This window comes from Buteo buteo, chromosome 24 (genome assembly GCF_964188355.1).
Source record: "Buteo buteo chromosome 24, bButBut1.hap1.1, whole genome shotgun sequence".
Classification (NCBI taxonomy): Eukaryota; Metazoa; Chordata; class Aves; order Accipitriformes; family Accipitridae; genus Buteo; species Buteo buteo.
This window is the reverse complement of record NC_134194.1, coordinates 11,920,667-11,944,745: the sequence shown is the minus strand read 5'-3', so window position 1 is coordinate 11,944,745 and position 24,079 is coordinate 11,920,667. Positions and strand designations below refer to the sequence as shown.

The 24,079-nt window shown below is 47.9% G+C and overlaps 1 long non-coding RNA gene across 1 annotated transcript; it reads right to left on the bottom strand.

The window, feature by feature from the left end:
• Positions 1–153: 153 nt before the first annotated feature.
• On the bottom strand, positions 154–1,941 carry LOC142044396 (uncharacterized). The gene is made up of 3 exons (XR_012654305.1): positions 1,840–1,941; positions 1,190–1,260; positions 154–895 (listed from the first exon to the last, which is right to left on the bottom strand). It is a non-coding gene; the product is annotated as an uncharacterized LOC142044396 (long non-coding RNA).
• Positions 1,942–24,079: the final 22,138 nt, after the last annotated feature.

Sequence of the window (24,079 nt, the reverse complement as noted above, 5' to 3'; positions counted from 1 at the left end):
TCATTAAAGAGGGATAAAAGTAACCTTTAAAGGTTGCTTTCATCTGAAACAAGTCTAAAACCAAACAATGACTTGGCAAAGAGTGAACTGGATTTTTAAAAGCAATGCATTTCACTGGAAATCTTATTTCTTTCTTCTTTTTTTTTTCCCCTTCTTCTTTTGAGCCTGATGGTGGATTATTTTTCCTTGACACAATCCCGCCTCCACTGTGATAGATGACGACACATTTAGCAGTGTTCAGCCAAAACTTTTTATCTCCATATGGAAGATGGATGGATCAGGACTCTGAAGCCCGCATCAATTCCTTCAAGAACAAAAAAGGATCCAGCCCAGACCCCCTCCCAGGTTTGTTTAAAATACACAGAGCATAGGGCAGAGGATGTGATCCTGTAAAGCCTCATCTGGCACCATTTGCAGCGTTTATGAAGCAAAACGGAATGAGCACTGCTGGAGACCTCCAGCCATCTCACTGGAAAGCACAAAGGACAGCTGTAGCCTGGATGGGCGTTTTGCTGGGGGCCCAGGACTGCCCGCGCCTTCCAGTGCCGGCCATGCTATGTCAAGCACTGCTGCGTGCGGCAGGGTGGGAGGCCTGAGGATGCGTCCCCGGCTATCCGAGCAGGGATGACACATGGCTTCTTGGGGGCAGAGGCTGGAAGAGGCAGCCAAATGGTTTTTGTAAAAACTAACAGGCACTGTATCACTGCAGCAGTCCTCACTAGGGGTGAGCAATGCAGGAGAGTCATCCTGGATAAGCAAAGCAGAAAAGGAGATAAGACTCAGGAGCAGCTCTGGGCTTTGAAGGTTGCTCAGCAGCATGGGTGACTTCCTTGCATCAGCTCAGGCCAGACATCATTTGCTGAGGCGAGGGAGCAAGCGGGTGATGTTCGAGACTCTGAGTCAAGAGAAACAGAGGAAATCCATCAGCATCACAGACCCTTCTTTCTTGTCTTTACGTGCCACAAGAGATGGGGTCACAAGCCTTCAAGGAGCTCCTCTGAAAGCAGCCGAGCTACAAGCTCAGAAGTGCCACGTCCCACAAGACCAGCTCCCAACCCCCTAACCACTGTCATAGTGCCTCTTCCCACCGACACCGAGAAGTACAAAAAAAGCAGAGGTTATGGGTAAATATTCCTCCCTGCAAGATGTTAGTAAAACTCCAGAGAAAACTTGCTGGGGGAGCACTAACCTGAAGCAGGTAGGGTAGAAAGGACAGCACGGGATGGACGCAAGAGATGAAGGGGGCTGAGAGTTGTACACCTGTAGGAAAACGTTACGGCTACATCCTTGCACAGGGCGCAGCAGCAACAGTTGTTACATGAAATAACATATGCAGCATAGCACACACACACCTCATTAATAATGTCTAGAGCTCCTAGCACAGCGTGCCAGAGAAGTTACCTAACCAGCAATAAAAAGTTCTTTGGCCCCATCTCAGGTACAAAAGCCAACACTCTTCATCTTGTAAAATGCAAAAAGCCCCCAGATGTTTATAAAACTCCGTTGGGCAGCTCAGCACAAATGTTGTTTACCATGAAAGCTTTAGGGATCAAAAACAACCATCCAGCTGACAGAAGCTTTGTAGCTGCAGTCATATAGCAGCGGCATGATCCTCTCCAGCTTCCCTCGGCACCGAAGCGGTGTGCCCTCAAGCCCACCACCTCCTGTCACTCCAACCCATCGAACGCATCTGCAATGCCAACACCTACTATCTAGCAAGGTTAGCAGGGAGGAACCGCATACGCACACATCCATGCACATATGGACATACGATGCAGGTAAATGGAAGATGCTGCCCACGTGCAGCACATGCACATGGACATCACGGGAAGGAGAGACCTGGGCTTGCTGCATCCGCACAGCTCCTGCTCTTTCTGAGGACTCTTTTGAAGAATGGAGCGCACGTGGGTGCCCTGTGGCCCACACCTGCAGGACGGAGCGCAAAGGCTGCCTGGCACCGCTCTGTGCTGCAGCCGGTCAGATAAGGCAGCCAGGGCAGCACGTGATGAGGCATTACTCTGAGGAGCTCCACGGGGATTTCCCGGTGACAAACACCACCCCAGCTCAATGGCTAAGACCAGGCCAAGTAAACACAGAGTATATTTATTGCTTCTGGGAACTGCTTTCATTTCCAACCACCCATGCTCGCTTCAAGATAGCAGCATCGAGCTATGAAACACTCCCTTCATGTGGTGCTGTTAGCCATGGGGAGCGAACGCACTAGCTTGGACAGATCATTATCCCTTCATGCACAGGGCTGAGGAAGGGGGTGGTATTCTATAATGACGCTAATTAAGTCCTTAAGTGTCTTGGTAAAAAGCAGGTAAGACTTCAGCACAGGGCAGAATATTCCATTAGGGCAGGCTTCACCGTAGACACAATGCTGCATAATGGGATCCTGTAATTATGCCTGCACTGCAGAGACTTTTAAAAAAAGGAACCCTGTTTTACATTCTCTAATGCAAACAGCATGAAATGATGTTGCTTAGAAACCTTTACACTCCTACAGTGTGTGCAAAAAAGTTATTCCAGACATCTGTATTTAAAATAAAATTTAAAAACAATCCTACCGCACACACTCACATGGATCTTGGCTTCACGTTGAGTGATGAAGTCTATGAAATGTCAGAGGAAATTTAAATTAAAAAAAAAAAAAAGACACATACATTTAAAAACTTCAGCAGCTTGTTAAGTCATTTCAGGTTATGTCTGGTACTGTTCCACCTCACCCCTTCACACAGGGCTCCGTCTCAGTGGATTGATGGTGCCATTCGTACCAATCCAGACTTAGAGGCTCATAATCTTTTCCCCAGTCATGCTGACCTCGAACACCTGGAAAAGATTTTCTTTTCCAGAGAAGCCACCTGAGGTTTTTACTCCAGAATTGGCACATACAGAGCAGAGCACTGTCCAGGTCCCGGAGTCACACAAAAACCCACGCAGTAAAGCCAATTTGACAATTTTATGCACAAGTCACGGTGCAGGGCACAAGACCCAAACCCCCACTGCTGGTGACCACTGCTCAGGGGCTTACGTCAGGCTGAGCGGGGTGGGGGGAGGCTGTAGTGCCCTGAAAGTTCCTACACCAACGGCAATACAGTCAGATCTGGAGGAGCCCATAAATAGCATTTTACCAAGCACCGTCCTGATACTTCCTCCCGTAGTTCGGGCATCGCATCCCACAGAGATGGCAGGCCCCACCAGGGAAAGCTTCATCTCGATCCAAGTAGGCAGGCAGAGATGGGGCTTTCTGCACCCACGAAATCAAGCAAAGCGAGGAAGGACTGTCAGCTTCCCTCCGTGCATCCAAACCCCCAGCCCTGACCTGAACCCCCGCACGGCGCAGCCCCGGGAGCCCCATCCAGGGCTGCCACTGCCTCCCACCCACCCATCGCTCTCCCCACCATCTTCTCCTCCTCCTCCTCCCCAAAAAGGTCACCCCTCTTTGCCTGGCAACGGGAACGCATGCTCGGCAGCAGGCATGGCTGATGGATGCGTCACAGCTGCCACCACGCTGTCACGATGCCGTGCAAAGGCCAGCAGTTACTACAACAGGAGCGGCTGGGGATGTGACAGACCTCAGGAGCAGGGATGTGTCCCGGCTGGCTGCGCCGGCTTTGGCACCATGCAGAACACTGAGCCGATGCGTCGGTCCCTTTCCCCCTCCCCAACCCCACAGCTTACAGGTTTGTGGTTTTCTTTTTGTTGTTCCCTGCTGGCAGAGGGGGGTGGAGGTAAGAAATGGAGCTTGTGTGCCTTCATCAACAGAGAAACGTGAATATCCTGAGGGATGGACAGAGGTGGAATCTCATCTTTGTCCTATAGAGAAAGTCTTCACTGATGGGAGACTGGGGAATCGGCTGCTGTGCCTCTGATGCAAAGGCCAGGCTCAGCAAGATCATCTGAACTGTGCCAACTAGACTCCTGCACAAGGCAACTTTTTTCAGCTCTGCTGGTACCTGCTCTCTCAATACTTTCCCAAGACTCCCTAGATCCTCAAGACTGTAGTGGCCAGAAGTCATTTGGCTTAAAATCTCCTTTCAGAAATGCCACTCTTCCATCTGTCTGCTGCAAAGAACCTCCTCATAAGAGCATGTTAACTGTTACAGCATTTTAAATGGCAGAGAAAGCAATTTCAGAGAAATGCTTTTTTGCCGATACCTGGAAAGGTCCTTAGGCAGCAACATGGGAGATCTCCTGCTCAGACACATGGCACCTGCAGGTGTTTCAGCCTCCTGCCAGGGAGCTCTTACTGGCAGTACAGGTAACTACAACCTTACCTCTTGCTCCCCACAAGCCGCTTCACCCACAGATGCTGAGGATCCAAACCTGGAGCCTCACTCTCCACGTCCCCAGGCTTTGCAAATTCATTTGCATCACTCTGAGGCAGGAACCATTGCCTCTTTGATCAGCAGCCCTTCACACCCCACATGGGTTACCTTAACTGGTTATTGCAAGCAGTGAAGAGCCAGACCATGGGCAAAGGAACAAAACAGAGGTGTTTAACTTTTTGGTTTTCTGCTGCTGTCACAGGGTATGGATGGGTCTAGAGGCTAGAAATGCACGAAGCACTAAGTCACAAGTCTTCAACTCCCCAGCTCGATCCCAGGAAGCAGCTTTGCCTTTATCACCTCTGGCTATCGCAGAATTGCCATCACTAGCGTGGAAGTAAGGCTGAAGGATCAGCATCCACATTGAGCAGTCAGCTCCCTGCAAGAGAGCCCAAGGTCGGTCAGAGAAGAAAAGGGAAGGTGGCAGGAGGGAAAGCCCTACAGTGGAAGTGCACAGACTACCTGTGACCCTAAGCAAAGGGCTGTGTCCTGGGCAGGCGAGAGTTCTCAGCTGTGAGACAGCACCAGGAGCGTCAGCAACTCATGAAGGGATCAGAAAGGTGCTCACAGCAAAGGTAAAGGGGTAGCCACCATCCGCAGACTCTTGGGGCAGTCCACATCTGCTCTCTGTGCCTCCCACCCCCTCACTGGCACACAGAGAGCAACAAAACTGCTCTCACCTGGATGCAACAAAGTCAAATCAAGGACTAAGATGCTTTAAAACCTTCTGGTAAAACAGGCATGAAAATTATTATCAAGTTGTAAGAACTTTTACATCATCCAGAAGACAGATGTTGGCCAGCTGCTGAAGACAGTGGGTTGGCAAATTCCCCACCGCACACTGCTCTTCTCCAACTGGAGCAAACTGCAGAGAATCCATCCTTCCTGGGGGAATGTGCACAGAGCAACAGGCCTGGGCAGCTCTCCCTCTGCTGGCTGCTCTCCTCCCGCTGAGACGGGAGACAACCGCCATATAGGCACATTCTTCTTTTATCTTCGATTGTTGCTAAAAATAATCAATACGAGCTACGTGGCTCAGGCTGTTCTCACCATTGTTCATTGTGGGGTGAAGTCCAGATCAGATCGAATGTAATTCCATGTGCAGAGTGCCGCTGCCCCCCCCGCAGGGCTCACGCCGTGTGGGAGCACGGTCAGTATCCGTCCTGTCCGTCGGAGACACGCAGTGCTAACAGGCATGAACGTGCACACTGATACGATGCACCGACTGGGCCAGCAGCAACTGGGAGATGAGAGGTCATGCATAGAAATGGAGAATGGAGATAGATAAAGAGCTGGTTGTCCCCATATACATGCAAGCAAGAAGCTAGAAATCCTGTGAACTTTGAAATCAGGGAATATCCAACCCATTATACCCATACAACATCAGTCACCTCCACCCTGGTATCTGTACAGCCACCTGAAAACTCAGTGTGTGCTCCCTGAATCTTCTGCTCATCAAAGCTCAAGTGTAAACCACAGCAACTACATAGTTATTTTTTCCTAATCCTAGTATGGTGAGACCAGTTAAATAACAAGCCCAAATTCTGAAAGATAACACTACAAAAAACAACATACAGGCAACTTTTGCACATGCTCCAGAACAAACCTCAAAACAGCAAGGAGGTCCCATTCCTGCATGCACTTCCACTTTGGAGAGGCCCAGAGGGTATCTGACTTCTTATGGATAATTAAGCAAAGTACAGGTTTCATCTGGCTGTCCTCTGCATGAATAATGGATATTTTACAGAGGGTGGGTGAACGGCCAAGAGAAATAAAGTGAAAGTCTAAAATTGCTATTAGAGATTGGAAGCTGGATTAGCAGCACCTGCAGAGCCCACGGGATCACTTCACCTCCTGCCCCAAGAAACCAAGACTGTAACACCACTTTGGGCTATTTCTGCTGCACCGTATTTAAAAGCCAGTTCAAAAGACTTGATTCAATGCCCACAGCAATGTAGAACGTTTCCCAACCAGCTCCAGCAAAGAGTTAAACACATGCAACCTGTTGATTAATTTGCAGGCAACAAGCTGCGCTAATAAAGCCCCAGGGACCTTAATCAAGCTGTTTGCTGGATGCCAGACCAAAGCAGGAAGATGGGCAGAGCTGTCAGGATGGATTAGTGTTTGCCCACTGGCAACACTTCTCCTGAATGAAGGAAAGCAGGGGGAGAAACACACACACACACACATATACACAGCTGCAGAGCACGGAGGAGGAATGATGTGCCTGGTGCTAGCCAGCAGCAGGTCCCAAAGCGGGATGGCTGCGGGAACTCAGCAGCCTATGCAGGGTTGTTAATCGCCAGGGATGATTTTGCATCTTGGGTTTTACATTCACCTCCATTGTTTGCAATTCCTTCTGAGAAGCTGGGAAGGAGCGATTTCTTTCTTTTTTTTTTTAAAAAAGACCTCATCCTTTTCCATTCAATAAATTTTCCTGGCCCCCACTCTCCTCCTATTCTGTGGAAAGTTGAATGAAATGAAGTTGTTTATAACTGACCCCATTCTGAAGGGTTTCAGTGACACACATTGGGGTGAGGACATTTTGCAAATTCAGCTTAAGTTCAGAAGGGATCATTTCCTTTCATTATGACGACAAAGTTTGACTTGGGTGCCTTTTTCTTCCTGCGGCATTTACTGTTCAGACACAGCACCATCGGCTTAATGCAGCAGAATCTAAACAAACCCTCTGTCTTTCTATCCCTTAACCAACTGCAAGGAACCCAAGTGGAATCAGTGCCAGAATAAGTAAGAATTACAGATCTGAACTCTGTTTCTGGTTATATGCAGGGAAACTTTTCATCTTTTAAGTAACTAAACTTTATTTAACCTGGCAATCCTTTTTATCAGAAGTATGTCCCTATGTGCTGCCAGGGAGCATCTGTCTTGGGGTACCAGTTTAACAGGCTGCTGTATGTCTAAGTGATGTACAGAGCTTGTAAAACACTTGACTCTATACAGGAATAAGCATAGAAGCCCAAAATATGATTTTTTTTTTTTTTTTGCTAAACCTTAACAGACTAAAACAAAGGAGCAGAGAATTGTTCAGCTGTGTGTCTTACTTATGTCAGGTATGTTTGAATAAGGCCATTTCCCCCACCAGCTTTCTATTGTTCCAGCCAGCAGAAATGAAATATCCTGCAGGCATTTCTGCAGCTGGTGAAAGTTGCTGTAGATTCACTTATATCAGCACAGCTTAGATAATTTACACCAGCCAAAGATCATCTTCTCCTGTGTTTGCAGCTCCACCAAGCATCACAAGGGACACAAGCAGGATGTTGACACCTCATGACTCGTACCCATAGATGAAGGGGATGGTGAGCACTAAGCAAATGCAAATGCAGCTGAGGATTAGCAAAAGCAATTATGAAAAACAAGTAGTGGAAACAGTGACTCATCAGGAATTGAATCAGATGTTGGGCCCAGTCCTGCACTCTGTGGATTTGGTGACAGCAGTGAGGATGTTAGCCCTATAGAGATAATTTTTAAAGCTATTTAAGTGCAAAAAACACCCAGTGCTAGTTTTGCAACACCACCTTTTTGTTTACACTATCTTTCCTACAGCTCGGGACCTTGGAAAATGTCTGTGGCATCCCTCTCACCCCACAGATACCTCTCTCCCTACCAAAACTTCGAGTCAAGAAGAAATACTGCATAACATGGAAGCCAGATAGGAAAAGCTCTGTGAAACTACGGTTTGCATCAAGCTAGAGGCCAGGCTGAGCTCTAACAGTCCCTCTGAACCAAGATACCATAAATATACCTGCATACATTATTTCTCGGCAGATCTCAGAGCACTTTCAATACACTTTAGAAAACACTGGCAATGTCAACAGTGTCCCCACTAACAGCTGGAAAATGTGGTGGCACAGAAATGCAGACGACCTTGTTCAAGGTCATGTTCTGCAGTGAGGCCATGAGGAACTCTCAGCCACCACCTCCTCCACCTGGAGGAAACACGCCAGGCATTACGCCAAGCACAATGCCAGCAGCCAAATGCCATGTCAGCTTTAGCCAGTGCTAGAAGGATGTCCTCTTCAGGTAGAGGAGATCAACAGCAGGCATGCTCTGTACCTTGATCTAGAGAGAACCCCATAACCAGAAACACCCTCTCATGAGAGTATTTCTATTGCTTTCACTGGGAACAGGATCAGATGTGAAGTTGGGGAAAGGCTGGCACAGAAACCAGGCAAGGACTGAGGACTATCAAATCCTGGGTTGAGCAAAATGACCTTGCTCTGTTAGCATCACTTCTCCATCTGCAAAGTTTCATGTTAAAAAGTCACAATTAAAGAATAAAGTCAAGTGAGTCACTACCATAAAGATGAAATAAGAAAGCTCTACTTGAATCCCCCCATCCCACTCCAGGGTCAGCAGCCAAGACATTCCCCATCAGCTGCGAACTTCCTGGATTGCCAGTGAAATCACAAGCAAAAAACTAATATAGCTCCCCCTAAATGTTCAAAGCATGTGCAGCAGTTTGATTCCCACAGGCTGTAAATCTACCACCCCTTAGATAACACAAACCTCTGCCAGAAATACATTAACGCCACACTGACACACCACATCTGCCTGGCTGGTTAACTCTCCCGAGATCCTTGCTAAGGGGCCATGCTCGCTCATGTACTGGGAATAATTCATGTTACTCTCCCTCAAATTAGGAGAGCTGGTGAGGAAGTGTTGGTCATATGGACTAAGTTTTTTTGCCTATCAACAGGTCAGGCAGAGACGGGTGAGCCTCCCTGAAGGAGAAACACGGGTCCAAACACGAGGGAGGGTTTTCTGGCATAAGCTCTCAGGTCACAAAGAGACTGGTGAGGTTATACTGATGAGCAAACTACATGGAATCACCAGAAAATGGGCTCCCTGGAGCTCCCTCACCTCCCTATATTTCCTTTGATGGAGCTAAGGGTCTAACCAGGGTCTTATCCAGGATCTAACCCATTTTTGCACCCAGGGGACTGCAAACCTGTCTGGGGTAACCTCTGGGAAGGAGAAGAAAGAATATCCTTCAGGATATTCAGGCCCTTACGAGAAGAACCTGGTACCACGTCAGACAGACACGGAGCATCCAGCAGTTTTGGTACCAGAGTCAACACCAGTGCCACCAAGACCCTCAGCGTCCAAGCTCCCAGTGCAACCAGTGCAGCAGGGTCCACGTCATGGCCACACAGGTTGCGATCGCTGACAGAAAGCAAACTTTCCTCATAGGCTACTTCAGCCCTGAGTTTCACTGCTCAGTCCCCTCTTGTGGTCAAATTATTTGTTGGTCACCAAGGCATAGCGTCCCCAAAGCTGTGGGTAGGCCATGGGAAAGACAGAACAACTGATCCTGTTCCAGCTCCGTTCCTATTTAATAGTCCCGAGGGTCACAGTAATTCTGGAATGAAACCCCAGGCAACACTCTGCCATCGAAGAGGAGAAAAAGCCCAGCTAACGAAGAGTACATCAATGGCAACAACTGAAATGCAATTTTCCAGCAAAAAGCCAGAATATAAAGATAGCAGAGGCAGTCCGTCAGAAGATGATTCAGGGGAGACAAAAATCAGTAGGGAAAGGGGTGGGGGGAAAAAAACCAATATTCAGTGCTTAGATCACACAAAAAAGTAAATAGACAAAATACCTATGTTTTTTCTTCATTTAGTGTAGCAGAAAAATTATATAAAAATATAGAATATAATCTTATGGAAGCCAGTTGAGCATGACCATAAATTATAGCTGACAAATAACTGAAAACAAAGTCAAACCAGGAGATCATTTGCAGGAGAATTTCAGATGACTCTGTGGGTCACCTCGATCTCCAGCAGTAAAGGAAGAAAAGGAGGGTACAGAGGAACTAAATTATTTATGTCAGTCAAGCTTATCTGTCACAGAGCTACACCTTTCCTACCACAGCACATTTCTGGGATTAATGATCAGGCACTATCTGGAGCTGGGCATAAGAAGAAAAACTGAAGTGATTTGATTATTTGGAAAAAAAGATGCATCACTCAGCTCAGCTAACAAACACTGAATTTCAGAGAAATATCTTCCTGAGCCAGGGAAAAGATGCACTTTGTGATAACTAAAAAAATTAAGCACTACAAGATAGTGAGAACAAGAGGTCTACTGAAAAGTGCATCCAGGAACAAGAAGTCAGCGTGGTGCCAACACCCGATAAACTAATTAAGATGATAATTACAAACAGAGCACTTTCCCATCTGGGCTTCACAGTAGAGACAGGCTATCACCTGAACAAATCTCACCAGGGAAAGGGGATGGGTGAATAAAGGAGGCAATGCAAGAGCGCTGTTTGATAATGCAGTTAGATTTTCATGCCATCTTTGATGAGACCCTTCACAAGAGGCTGTTAAAGAAACCGTGTAGTCATGGGAAATGGCAAAGAAGGAAATGAGTTGGGGAGGGGATAAGGAGGAGAAACAGGCAGGCAGTTTCATTAGGGCAATTTCCTCACCTTGAAAGACCAATTCCCCATGCCGATCACTGGTTTATCAGCCTAGAAAACAGGCTGAGTGAAAAGGGGTTAAAATCCCCTCTCTCTCGCCCAGATTATTCCCAAAGCAAAGCTGGGAAAACTTCAGAGGAGCAAGACAGGAGCAGCTGTTGGGTAGCAATGGCTACTGCCAAGCTGACAAAAGTTGGGGGGAAAATCACATTTGTTCACCCACCAGCATGATCAGGACCCGTGCAAGAACAACCCATGCCCAAAAATGAGTGAGAGCAACCTGGAAATAAAACAAATCAGTGATGTGCCCCATGTGGAATAAGGCTTGCGAGCCCAGTCTATCCCCATAGACGCAAGCCTCAAAGGGATTAAAGGAATTCACCTTAAAAAGGCAGAGCAAGCAGGTGGCAGAATGAGTCCTAGCTCCCCTTTTCTTGTTTCCAAGAAAGTCACTGATTAAAAAGAATACTAAGGCCATGAAATGAAGGATCCAAAAGTCAATAATTGCTAAAGTTTATGCTGGTAATCTTAATTCAGCCTTCCTGGTTGCTCATCCTGTCCAAAGAATGGAGCAGGTGCCTGTAAGGAGGGGGAGAAAGGATGCATTTAAAGGTAACTTTTGTGTGTTTATCTTTGCAGTCTTTCAAAATGTTTATTTTTGTTCGGGTGTGGACAGATTTGTTAGAGGAAATGATTTAAAAGACACCATATAATTGCACAAAAGCACATTGTGTTCCATTGCAATAATCCTCCTATGAAATACATCATTCAATGCGCCATCACCGCAGGGCTCCCACAAAAAGCCTTCAGTGTAAACCGCAAAGGCTCAGCCCAACCTGTGCAGCCTTCCCAGTGCTGCCTTTCACCTCGCTCATGATGGCATTGAGGGCCACTTGGCTCAACACAAGTACCAGGCAACCAGCTCACCCCCAGACAGTAACTGGAAAGCCCACTCAGACCACGCACGGCACCAGTTGCGGTCACATCTTCATCAAGAGGCTTGGCAGAGGTAAACGTGCATTAGCCAGAGGTGGGACGGAGCCACCAGCCCAGAAAAAGGTCTTGCAGAAGAAAAGAGGCAGTAGCAGTTGAGGTAGGTAGGGGTTATCTTGGATGGCTCTTCTCCCCCCTTCCCAGGGTTATGGAGCCATGCAGTGCCCCAGGAGCTGAGATGCAAACGCCACCAGTCCCAAATGGGGCAGGAAAGGCACCCAGGGACCAGCTGTTCTCACCATCAGCCCACGCGCAACAGGTCCTTCGGCACATCTGAAGAGCCAGACAAAGCTGATAACATGGTGTCATTCCCCACGGCCAGCAATCAGTGAGGCAGACTCAAAGGGAACAGACTGCACAATTATCTAAATAGCAGGATGATCCAGCATTATAAAAGATGCTGATAAGATTTTCATAAGTGCTTCTACGGCATGTTACTACTGCCCTTAAGATAGTCTCAAGAGGATTAGAATAACAGTTTGAGAGTCAGGGGTACATTATTCCACCTGGAATTTTACCAGGGTCCCTTTCACCATCCCCTGAAGCATCTGAGACCAGTAATGTTTGAGAGGGCTCTACCCATCCATGAGAAAGGATCCCTGCAGCAGTCCACCGGTGCCTCCCAGCAAACTACTATACTGTGAAAAAGGTGGGTGGAAGGGGAAAGCAAAGGGTCATTTTTGGTTTCCACTGGCACCAATTATGCTTCTGGCACGTTTATATAATTTTTTTCCATAATCAAGATAGTGAGGTTAGGCTTTTTTTTTTTTTTAAATGAACAAAGGCCTATAATGGGCAGTCTGTGCTATGCCATGTCTGGAGCCTCCAGCTTATCAGAGCCATCACGGGACACAGAATTTTTGTTCATTTTATCTGGGGGAAAAAAAAAAGTCACTGAAGCCCACAGGGATGGAAGGGTGGTCCCCCTTATCTCCAGCAGATACTGGATTTAGCATGTCAGCTTTGACTGGAGGCGACAAGGCGGCAGAGACACAACAATTAGCAGCCAAACAGCTTCTGCTGCCACCCCAAGCTCTGCTGGGAGACTCAAGCACTGGCTAGCAATTAAAAGTGCGGAGGGAAGCCAGTGATACCGATCTCCAGCTGCACATTTCTAGTCCTGAGAATGTACTTTCCCCAAAGACGTGGCCCTGGGGGGTTTCCTCGGTGTCCCTCCCTCGCTCTCTCATATCCTTGGCCAGCTTAATGTTCAGCCTGGGACTGCTTGGAGCCGACCCGCTGTTTCCCATGGTCGGATGCGATGACCACCCAGCCCCAGGCATCCAGCGACAAGCTGGCTCAGGGCCCACACAGTCCTCTCCCCTCGGAGGGTCAGGGACTGGGGAGGGATGCCGTGGGGTCGCTGGCAGAAGAGGGCACCCTGGGCTCTGTCAGGGCTTGCCTCTCCCAGTCTTGCTCTCCCCATTTACACGTTACTGGGGGAGTGAAGATACTTGACAGCTGCAAAAAAGCAGATAATTCTGCCTGCCATGGCTGTGTTTACGCAAAAGCCACTGGTTTATGTGGAACAGCTTAGTCAAAGCACACAAAGAAACACCCTGCAATATTTTTTGAAGAGGTTTTGCTTTATTGCTTCAAGCAGCAAAAGGTTAGCTACAGAAATAGAGAGAATGAGGCAGCTTAACAAAAAAACTGCTACTTGTTTCTCTTATTCTGCATCTCCTCTTCCATCCTCCCACAAACCCCGTTCACCCCCAGCTCCCACCCCAGGTGCTCTCCACACCTAGTGCCTGGGGACCTTCCCACTCCTGCCCAATGCTGTCACACTGTCAGCATGACAGACCCAGCAAGGAGCACCTAGTGCCTGCAAAAACATGCAGCTGGGGAAGGGGAAAAGCCCCGCAGGGCACTTGTCACAGCACAGCCCACCACCATGGCGGGGACGGCTCGGTTTGTATTTGTTTCTCCACACCAGTGTGAGGGGAAAGAGAGATGTGAGATCCTCCCTCCTCTTCCTCACACTTTCCAACATTCTCCATTACCCAGACTGCTCCCTCTGCCCACGCTCCTCCTGCCACCTGCAAACTTCACCAGCTTCAGCAGCTGCACGGCACAGGTCCTGGCCTGATCCTGCCACGCTTATGGCACAGGTGCTTTCCCCCACCTTGCTCTGTGCACATGCAGGTATGGATATGAAGTAATCCTGGAGTTGGCATCTCTGGTATCAACAGGAGCCCCAAAGTATCTTAAAATCACTGTTGAATGCATTGTTCATAATTGAGAGACTAACAGCATCCAGCTATCTGATCCTCAACCAGAATGACAGGTCCAGTTAATCCCTGGTGAGTTGTGCTCAGTATCCACCCCGCCAGCACGCTCCAAACCCAAGGGGCTGTGACAGCTCAGTCCCTAGTTGTTACAAAGCCAGGGGTGGCTGTGACAATCCAAGCTGTTCCCAAGGGACAGGGACCAGGCAGCACCCCCGGTCACGGCCCAGGGCAGGAAATACTCAAGTTATTGTTACCATGTCCATGTTGCATTTATTAAGAGGGTTGTTTGTCTCAGCCCTATTAGCATTCAGAAAATTACAGATAGAGAATTTTTTTTTAAAATTATATAAAAAAAAAAAAGAGTAGCAGCCCACAGGCTCCAACCAACCTGCTTTACCAGTTTGCAGTGCACACTTGTTTCACAAGAGAAAAACCACGTTATCCCAGTCTGGGTAAGGAAAGAAACAGCTCCTGTCCCTACAGCATCCCACTGCCCTCAGCCCCCCTCTGCAAGGTATGAGTGGACAGGAGAGGGAAGGAAGGGCTCCATATCTCCCAATTGAAAAGTTTTTTCCTGCCCAAATGCAAGGTGTTGAGGCCATGCCTTTCCTCACCCTCGTTGTCAAGACTGTGTATGGCTCAAATGGGGAGCCGTGCTGGTTTGAACCCCATCACACAGGGAATCTCTGAGCTGAGGTCCAGAGCCATCCATGCTGGATGCATCTGAGACATGGAGAGCTGTGTTTCTTCAGAGGGTTTTGCAGGTTGAAGGTTTGAATTTATTGGCACAGAGTGCCACATGCAGGAGAAAAGACGCATGCACAATTCTGGGAGTCGGATTCTCCCACTCATAGGGCTCAAGCAAAAAACAAAACAGGTTTGACAGTGAACAAATTAATTCAGCATGAAAAACTTTCAAAAAAATTATCTTTGACACAAGAAAAATAGATAAATCCTTGCAGAAGATTGCTTTAACAAGGCCAAAAATCCATCACAATGCTGAAGAAAGGAGACACAGATAAGGCTTTAAAATGTATGTGATGTTTTTATATCCCTAGGCACTGGGAAGGCAGCACAGTTCAGAGAAGACAGCAGGGATCCTAGCCGGACCCCTGAACTCTCCCAAGCTTTGGGGAATGGCTGCAACCAGGCAAATGGAAACCCTCCATCCACAACAAGTATTATAAACTGCTACAGACAAGTTGTACCATCTCATGCCTTAATTTCCCATTCACATAATCAAGACGGTAGGACAACCCCACAACCGTGGATTTTCTTAAGATCTTGTCATGTTATGCAATATAATGTTTGGATGAGTGTTTGGGATGAGTGTTGTGCCCTGAAAATGCAATGTTTGAAGCAGCCAGTGATCTGGGTTACAGTGTACATCATTCCCATTTCCAGCTTTTCAGAGCTCAGTGCTGGGTTTTAGACCCTCTCTAGCATCCCTTCTTACTGAGAATACAGCCCCATGGCCCTACACCCAAACACCACGGACCCCTCCCCAATAACTTAAGCAACCCTCCTTTGTCATGCTCTGCCTTCTTGGCTTTGCTGGTCTACAGTTTCATCCCTGAAGGACAAGCAAGAGCTACTTTGCATAGCATTGAGGTTCTCTTGTAACTTCTTAAATACACACACAAACTTTACTCTTAAAAAAAGCACAGGGACACATGTACCTGTACCCCCCCCCAAAAAAAACCCAAAATAACAACAACAAATACCCTGCCCCATCTCCTCAGCAAAGCTCTTAAGATTTTATTTTTTTTTTTTATGGACTCCTTCAGGATTCCAAAAACCTGCTCAGTTTTCAGGCTGCCCCTCCACCTTGCAACAGGCTCTCTCCAGTTTGTGCAGGTCCAGTATTCCTCCCTCCCACCAGGGCAGCACAACCCTGTTAGCTGTAACCTCCAACACATCCCTCTGTGCTGTCTGTTCCTCCTGGGGAATTTCCAGCCTCTGTCCCATATCCCGTCCCCTCAAACAACCTGCGACAACCAGTTCCCTTCAGCACAGCCTTTAGCAAGTCCTTTTATTGTATTCATCCTATTGCCAGAACAAAGACATTCCAAGTTAGCAGCCTCTGTGATAGTTTTGTAGCTGCTTTCAAGCCAGGCATATGTCATGACACTTTGTTTATATTTATGGATCTCAAAACGTTTTATGTATATACTCCCAGCCTCATTATACAACCAAGGACATTGAAGCTACCGCCAGTGTAAAAGACTCATCCAAGATTCAAACAGCAAGACAGAGCAGAGCGATGAGTGGAAGATAATGCGTCAACTTCAGACCAAAAAAAGAGTACCCAGGAACAGGTCGTACAGGTTATTCTATTGTATAGGCTGTATTATATTGTGTAAACTGTGTCTAAGTACTCTTCCACTGTCCATTTATAATATTCCTCCTTGCATTACAGAAATCCAAGTTAATTTGCATCAGCCCAAAACCTTCATCTCCACAAACCCAAGCATGCACCACATCTGACCTTTGCATGCATTCTAAATTTGTACTTAGAAGTGCACATTGTATTTCGCTAGCCTCTTGTGTTTTCCGTAGACACAATGACACAAAAGAAGCAGAGCCTGTGAGCCAAGCCCTGAAAAGACGGTAGCTTTAAATAGCCTCTTTGTCTTGGTTTTCCTTGCTGAAATATTGCACATTATTTAGAATTGAGTTTTAGTTTTATCAGAGACCCAGAAATAGAGACAATAGAGGGACGGGTGAATTTTAACATCATTTTAGGACCTAAAGTTTCTCATTCCTTGCTACCCTCGCCTCATCTCACCCTCCATTGCAGGACTTGTACCCGCATCCCAGGAGCCACCAGTACACACTCCTTGAGCGGCTCTCAGACCCACAGCAGTGAACTCAGCCAGAAAGGGAAGAGGTGCACAGAGAAGGCTGCACATGTGTGAGAAACTTCACCTCTGCAAATTGAGGGCAGGATTGTAAAACCAAAGCTTCTGTCCTTGGTGGGGAAAAAGTCTACAACTTTAACAGACTTCAGGCTGGTACCCAGATGAAGTCAGAAATTAAAATTGTTTCTCAGCACTAAATTAATGGGAGAACTGTCAAGAGAGTAACAGAAGTTATAAACATTTATATTCCAGTTCAAGGCAGGAGCAGGCATTTATAACCATGCTATTTGAGTGCCAAACTCTGAAAACTGGAGTCCTTTCTAGTCAGGGCATATGGATGCTCCTTTTTAGGTATGTGCAGCAGCCTGCAGAGAAGATAAGATGCTTGCCCTCAGTGAAGAGCCCCAGATAGGGGTGTAACAGGGTGACACAATGGGAAAAGACCCATGAGGGCATTCCAGTCTCCCCTCAGGGCTGTAATTAATCATTTCTTCTGAGTCCTAACACACTTGTCCATGTTTTGTACAGCAAATAGATTTTAGGTTCTTTTCATTTTCTAATTTCCCAAAAAGCAGCTGCAGGAGAAGTCAGAGCAATTTGTGGAGGGGAAAGCTGTGCAGGGATCTAACCCAAGGATACAGCCTACAGTAGTGGGTTTGCAGCCAGCACCATGCTGGGAGGAAAAAGGCTGTTACAGAAGCTGAGCCATATTACAGTGCACAAGGAGGAAAGAAAAAGCAAGCACAAGGGAAAAGCCGTATGAACAAGCCCTGTAATCTGCATTTCAGAACCATGCAGAAATAACAAGTACATCAGTCTCTCAAGTTTTTCCACTCTAAGGGGAAAAACCTCTCACTCATCTTTGTTCACAAGGCTGCTAAGCCACAGGTGAGCTACAGCAAGGTGCCACTGTGTTGTGTGTCCCACTCAGGACGGTCCCCTGCCCAGTGAAGGTCTGTTACAGAGTGAACCAGCCCACTGAGCACTTTGTGTTTGTCCCAGAGCAATGCAAAGGCACCTGCCAGCAAATATGCAAACCACAATTAATCCAGATCTGCAAAAAGACATCACTGCTAAGCATCAACTTTTCCTGACCCTCACAGCTCAGTGCAGCTGCAGAAGGCAAGACTGCAGAGGATCCCACATACCCAAACTTCTGGGCTGATTTGAAGCAGCACTGTGCATTGAAGAGGAAACACAACACATACTCTCTATCATTACCTTTGTGATAAATCCACATAAATGTTGTTCATTTATCAGTAAAAAATCCACCTAAGGCTATCATGTACAATACAGTCCCACAGCACTAAGCAAGCTGAACTTGGCAGAGTCTACAGCATTTTGTAGAGTGCTAAACTGCAGTTCCGCAGAAGTGATTTGTTAATGAGAAAACAGACTCTACGGTGTGAAAGTGTTTTCAAGTAAACCACGCTTAACATAAAGAGAATGCACTATTTTCCCCATAAGCTAACTGAGCCTGCCTAGGGCCTAATGTGTGCAGGTTAACTCAGAAATGTAACTACTGTTGATCCATGCATGACAGGCAATGGAAGCAAATGTAGTTCATGCGGGAATTTACTGTGGCACAGAATATTTTGGCAGCTGGGTACAGTGACTCAGAGTAAGCAGCACAGCAGTTAAGGACAAAACACACGTGAGTAAGTTCCCAGCTGCGTGAATTGCAAGATACCAGCCAAACGTTATGCTTAAACCCACAAAACAGAGCCAGCTTCGCCTCTGCTTACCATCTGCATGAGCTACATAAGTAAGGGACAGGCTGAGCCCAGACCTGCTGCTCCACAGGCTGAGAAAGGTGAACAGCAGGCGAAGGGCTAAGCCCCAGCTCCATGGCAGAGCAGCAGCTCGGGGCAGTGCAAAGCCCAGGAAGGTGATTTCTTGAGGGTTTGGCACCACCTAAACCCATAAATGGTCTCCTTCCTCTTCCCTGCTTCATTTCAGGGCAGAGGAAAACAAAACTTTTCGGTAACAAAATCTTCCTGCTTCTACAGCCCAGGTCTTTTGGGAGAAGCTTCCATGGAAGAAGAAATCTGGGAGCTGAGAGCAGACAGAAAGCCAGGAAAAACACTTTTGGAGAAACCCAAGCGCTGAATTAAGGTCAGACCCACCAAAGAGCTAGGGGACTTCAGAAAGGTTGTAGGGGGCTTCTCCTTTAACTGCCCAGATCCCAAGAACTCTCCTGCCACATATCAGAGAATTCTTGAATATTTGCTCGTCACTATCCAGTTGAAAACTGGGTCCAGGAAAGATTTTCACAAATTGGAATTTCAGCTGTCCCAAAGTTCCAGGAAGACCAACTCAGGATGAGCAACTGGTGCCCCCAAAAGCCCTTGGAAGATGGTCATGGGGCTCAAAAACAAGTCTTAGACTCAATGAGCCACAAGGTCAGGTTCAGAGAGGTATTCTCTTGGAGTTACTCACTGGCAGACCACACGCACTGAGAACAAGTACTACAGTGGGCAGGACAACACTCACAAGCTGGAGACACAGAAGCATGGAGATGCAGGGATTAGAGGGGGCTCCTAGCTGAAGGATGGGGAAGGAAGGACAGAAGCTGCATTCATCAGACAGTGCTGCTGTGGAGAAGCTGCTGACCAAGCAGAGAAAGACTAAGCATGGCAACATTTGCGATCATTTTTGTGATCTGCCCATGAATACAAGGCAACACATCCAGCCCGACTGATGCCTAACTGGAGTTCAGACCAACAGCCAAAAAGTACCTCAGCACAGAGGCCTGTGTACTTTGTGCTGACCTGTAATGCTCCCTAGCATTGCAATTCGGTTTTACACTGAAAGACCATTAACAGAGATCAGTCAGGGAATGATTGTCCAGTACAGACATAAGCAAACTTGTATTATGCAAAGAAAACGTTCAGTGACTTTTGACCTTGTTGAGCTGTGCCAGATGCAAACGATTCAAAGCTCCTGCCACACTGAGAGACTTCGTGCTGTTCAGAAGGACACACATTGCTCATGGTCAGTTGTTGCGAAGGAAGATTTAGGAAAAAAAAAATTAATAAAAAAAGAAAGGTGACAGAGGAGCCAGCAACTCTTCTTGGACTCTCACTGAAAGGAGCACTTCTTTGGATTGAGTGATAATTACTCCTTGGAGACTTGCCTGTCCATTGCAAACTTTTCCAAAAGCTGAAACAGACCCTGGGATTTCTAGCCATCCTGTACAGATCTCAGGCAAACTCTTAACCAAAGCGCCTCATGCAGGCATCAGCCCCCAGCCACATCCGCTTGAAACAGCCCCAGGCAAGCGTCAGCCCATCGTGATGCCAAGGAAGGCACCCATACTCTGAGTGGAAGAATTAAACATCCATCCAGACGGAACAAGTGCTCACGCTATGAGCACAGCTAAACCATCACAAGCCAACAGCCTCTGTGACTTGAACCAGATCCCTAAGGGGAAGGAGCTCACCTTCCATGCTGTACAGGGGCACATGCGGACATTCAAAGAGTAAGAACTCACTCTCAGCTGTGCTCCCCTCAGAAACTGGCTCTCCTGGGGACCAGCTGCTGCATGGTTATTTGCTCTTCTTTTGACCAGGCTCAATCCCTTAAGCAACCGGCTTCGCAGTGTCCTTTTCCTGGCATTTATTCAGCTTTTTTTTTTTTTTTTTTCCCCCCCCTTTTTCTTTTCCTGGTGCAGTTACGGAGTAGCAGTGCTGACTTTTTAATCCCGGCTGCCCTCTAGTGACAGATGTCCGCCGCCGGTGCTCTCCCGGCCGGGGGACCTGGGGACAGCCACGTCCCGAACAGCTTCTTCCCTGGCTGCGGAGCCTGAGCCCGAGCCCCAGTTCTGCTGCTCTGTATAAAAGACGCACAAAGCAGTACTGCTAAATCGAGAACCCTCGTACCTCAGCGACAGCTCCAGCTTTCAAGGATTTACCGATTTTATAATCCCACATTCCTGCTTTCTGCCCAAACACCGGTACCTCAAACATAGCTAAGAGAAAAAAAAGCTCCTGGTCCCCTGCTCCAGCAGAACCAGAAATTCACAGCAGTGGGTGGAAGTCAAGTAGTTACATGTTTTCCCCAACATTTTCTGTGTTTTATAAATATCCTAGGATTCATCTGGGCTTTGGCTCAGGAGCAAGAATACTTGACTCAAGTCACTTCAGTGTAGGCTACAGAGAAACAGAGTTCCTAGCCACAGCAGTAACACACTTGCTATTAGAGAGATGATTTATTCTGTGTCTCATCCCAGAGAGACTAGCCCTTCCAGCGGGGATTACTCTACATCGGAAATGTAGAAAATCGGGTATTACCACCAACCCGCTGAACTCCGAGTCCTACTGCAGGTGAAGCATACAAGAGCTGTTGGCCAGAGCATCTCTTGGCACATGTTAGCATAGATTGAGAATGGTGCCGGCAGCCAGGATCCCTGCAGAAGGGGTGCTCAGCAGCTTGGATTTGTTCACATTTGGTAATCCCTGAAATTTCCCTATCCCTAACAGAGATCAGGCTGCAGAGGCTGCAGCATGCAGCCCCATGGAAGCTGTACTGGAGAAAGTGAGTGGCTTGACCACATAAAGGGGACCCAGCTGAAACTTCAACAACAAGAAAGGTATAGAAATCAGCTTGAGGGTTTTTTTAACTGGAACACAGATAGGGCTACTGGCTTTGGAAAGTGATTTCTCTGACTTCTGATGACTATACTGTGCAAGTGGAGAAACTACTTCAAATTGAGAGCAGGCTGAGGTTTATATATGTTCTTTCCTTCTCAGTCCTTGACAATTAATTCCATCTTGGTTCAAATCCTTGTGTCCAATACCAGAAGTATCACCAAATGTATTTATTTACCTTCTCTGTTAAGCAAATGGGTGTGCAGCAGTAGCTGTTGACATAACGTATTATTGAGGTCTGGCTTGCCTGATAGTGCATTAACTTTAAAAATGTTATCTCAGGTACTGTTTTGCAGAACTGGCTTTATAATCAAAGACTTGATGTTTGGATTTCAAAACAAAAACCAACATTAGGAAGCACAGTTATGCATCAGTTAGAAATAATCTTCCATTACATAGCAAACATGTAAATATGATGGTGACCGACTACCCCAAAACCAAACACAGCATTAGCAGCTCCCAGGAGAAATAAATACAAGAAACAAGAGAACCCGCTACAGCAGAACATTACCAGCACCCAAAGCATTCATTCATTAGGAACACAATCGGCTCTTAATCCACTAGGGCTAGCGACACCCCACAGAATAGCAGAGGCCCTCCCTTAATGTACATACATTCCTGAACTCAATATTGCTCCACACACCTGAAAGCAATAGCCAGTAGGAAACAAGGCCCAAAATTAATTTGTTTTGGTCTTTTTTTATTCTGCTCATTGCCTGCAATTACCCATTTCCTGAAGCGAGAAGTATTTACTGCAGATTTAGACACCCCTAAGTTGTACTTTGCATTGCACTATATCCCTTTTTCTTCTGCAGTAGACAGCCCTCAGCAGTGTGAACCTGCTCAATATGGGACCAGCAGATCTCTGCAAATGCATCTGCCGTTCAGAAGAGAGGAGGGCAATGCAACTTCATGTTCCAAAGGTTGCTGGCACATCCCCAGAGGGACCTTTCCCTCCCCTCCGTACCACACACACCTGTACAGAGGCTCAGGCAAGAGCACCCAGCAGTGCAGCTTCACAGATTACCCTGCTACACATCACACTACTGAACTTACATATTAAGTAAATGACAACACACTCATACTTCCAGTAGCAAAATATTTCGGGTTTCCCCAAAGGAAGAGAAAACAAAACTAAGTACTTAAAGCTTTTTGAAAGAAGTGGTTAAATCAGACCAAGCTATAAATGCCTGAAAAAATTGATCAAATTTCTAACATTGCCATTAAGAATCAGGTGTGAAGAATGACAATATTTTATTTAAAAATGAGACTGTAGGAGGTCACACGCATCTGAAAAACAGCATGCAGTTCCCAAAGGCTGAAGCCAAGGAGACGTTAACAAGAAACAAGTTCAGTCTTGTTGAAACTTACTACTATATAGCAATACTAGTAACCATGATGATGCTTCATATTAGCTTGCATGTTACCCAAGACTTTTCTTGTTCCCACCCAGGATTATTTGTATTCCAGAGCGCTGGCACCTCGTACCGGTTGGCGAGTTCGGTTATCAGCTCCCTTCAAATCCAGCCAACCAGGCTGCTGACTGTTGGACTTCTTGGACGCGCACAAGATGCATAAAAGGCAACAAGAACCTGACACCCCACTGCACGGCCAGCGCGAACCCGTTTGTTTTCCCAGGTCTGTTTTCCCAGCCTGCAAGCTGGGATTGGCAGACAGTTTTGGAGCGAAGGACTTTGAATTATAGCGGGAGGATTTGGCAGCACCGCTGCCCAGGCAGTAACTGCGAAGGGTAAAAGTGCATTTATTGCCCCAGTTCTTGCTTGCGGCCGGGGGCGGGGGGAGGGGAAAAAAAAGAAAAAAACCACACGGCGATGTCTGGAGCTCGGTAACCGGCACAGATGAACACAGGGGCTCAGACCACGGGATACCCGTCCCCTCTGGAGCACGACCGCAGCTCACCCGCCCCGAGCACCACCATTTCACCTGTCACCTCCCGTGTCACCGGCGCCACAGTCACATCCCCCTTCCCGAAGGACATCGCAGGGCGGCCCCTGTGGTTGTTCAGTCAAGCCCCCAGCACAGAGATGCGCTCCCCGCATGCGGCAGCCCCCCGGTCCGTCCCGTCCCGGAGGGTGGCGGGGGGGAGAAGGGACGAGCCGACCCGCACTTACCGATGCCGGCGGCGGCGGCGCCGCGCAGGACGGACTCGGCGTTGCCCATGGCCGGACGGAGCGGAGCGGGGCGCGGAGCGGAGCGGGGCGGTGGGAGGCAGCCGGGCAGCACCGCGCTCCCGCCGCGCCGCCGATTCGAAGCTGCCGCCCGCCCCGCCCAGCGCCGCCGCCGCCAACCGCCGGCCGTGGGCGGGGCCGCATGGGCGGGGCGGGGCGGGGCGGGGCGGCTCCCGGAGCGGGGGGCCGGTGTCTGCACCCCCCGTGCGCCCCGTGTCCGCCTGCAACGGGGGGGTGTCTGCGTCGGTGTCAGCCCGCAGAAGGAGGTGCCTGCACCCGTGGCAGCCCGCAAAGGGGGGTGCTGCTGCCCACCGTCGGTGAAGCCCAGGTGGCTGTCACCGCGCCCCCCCCCCCCCCCCCGCCCCCCAACCTATAAAAGC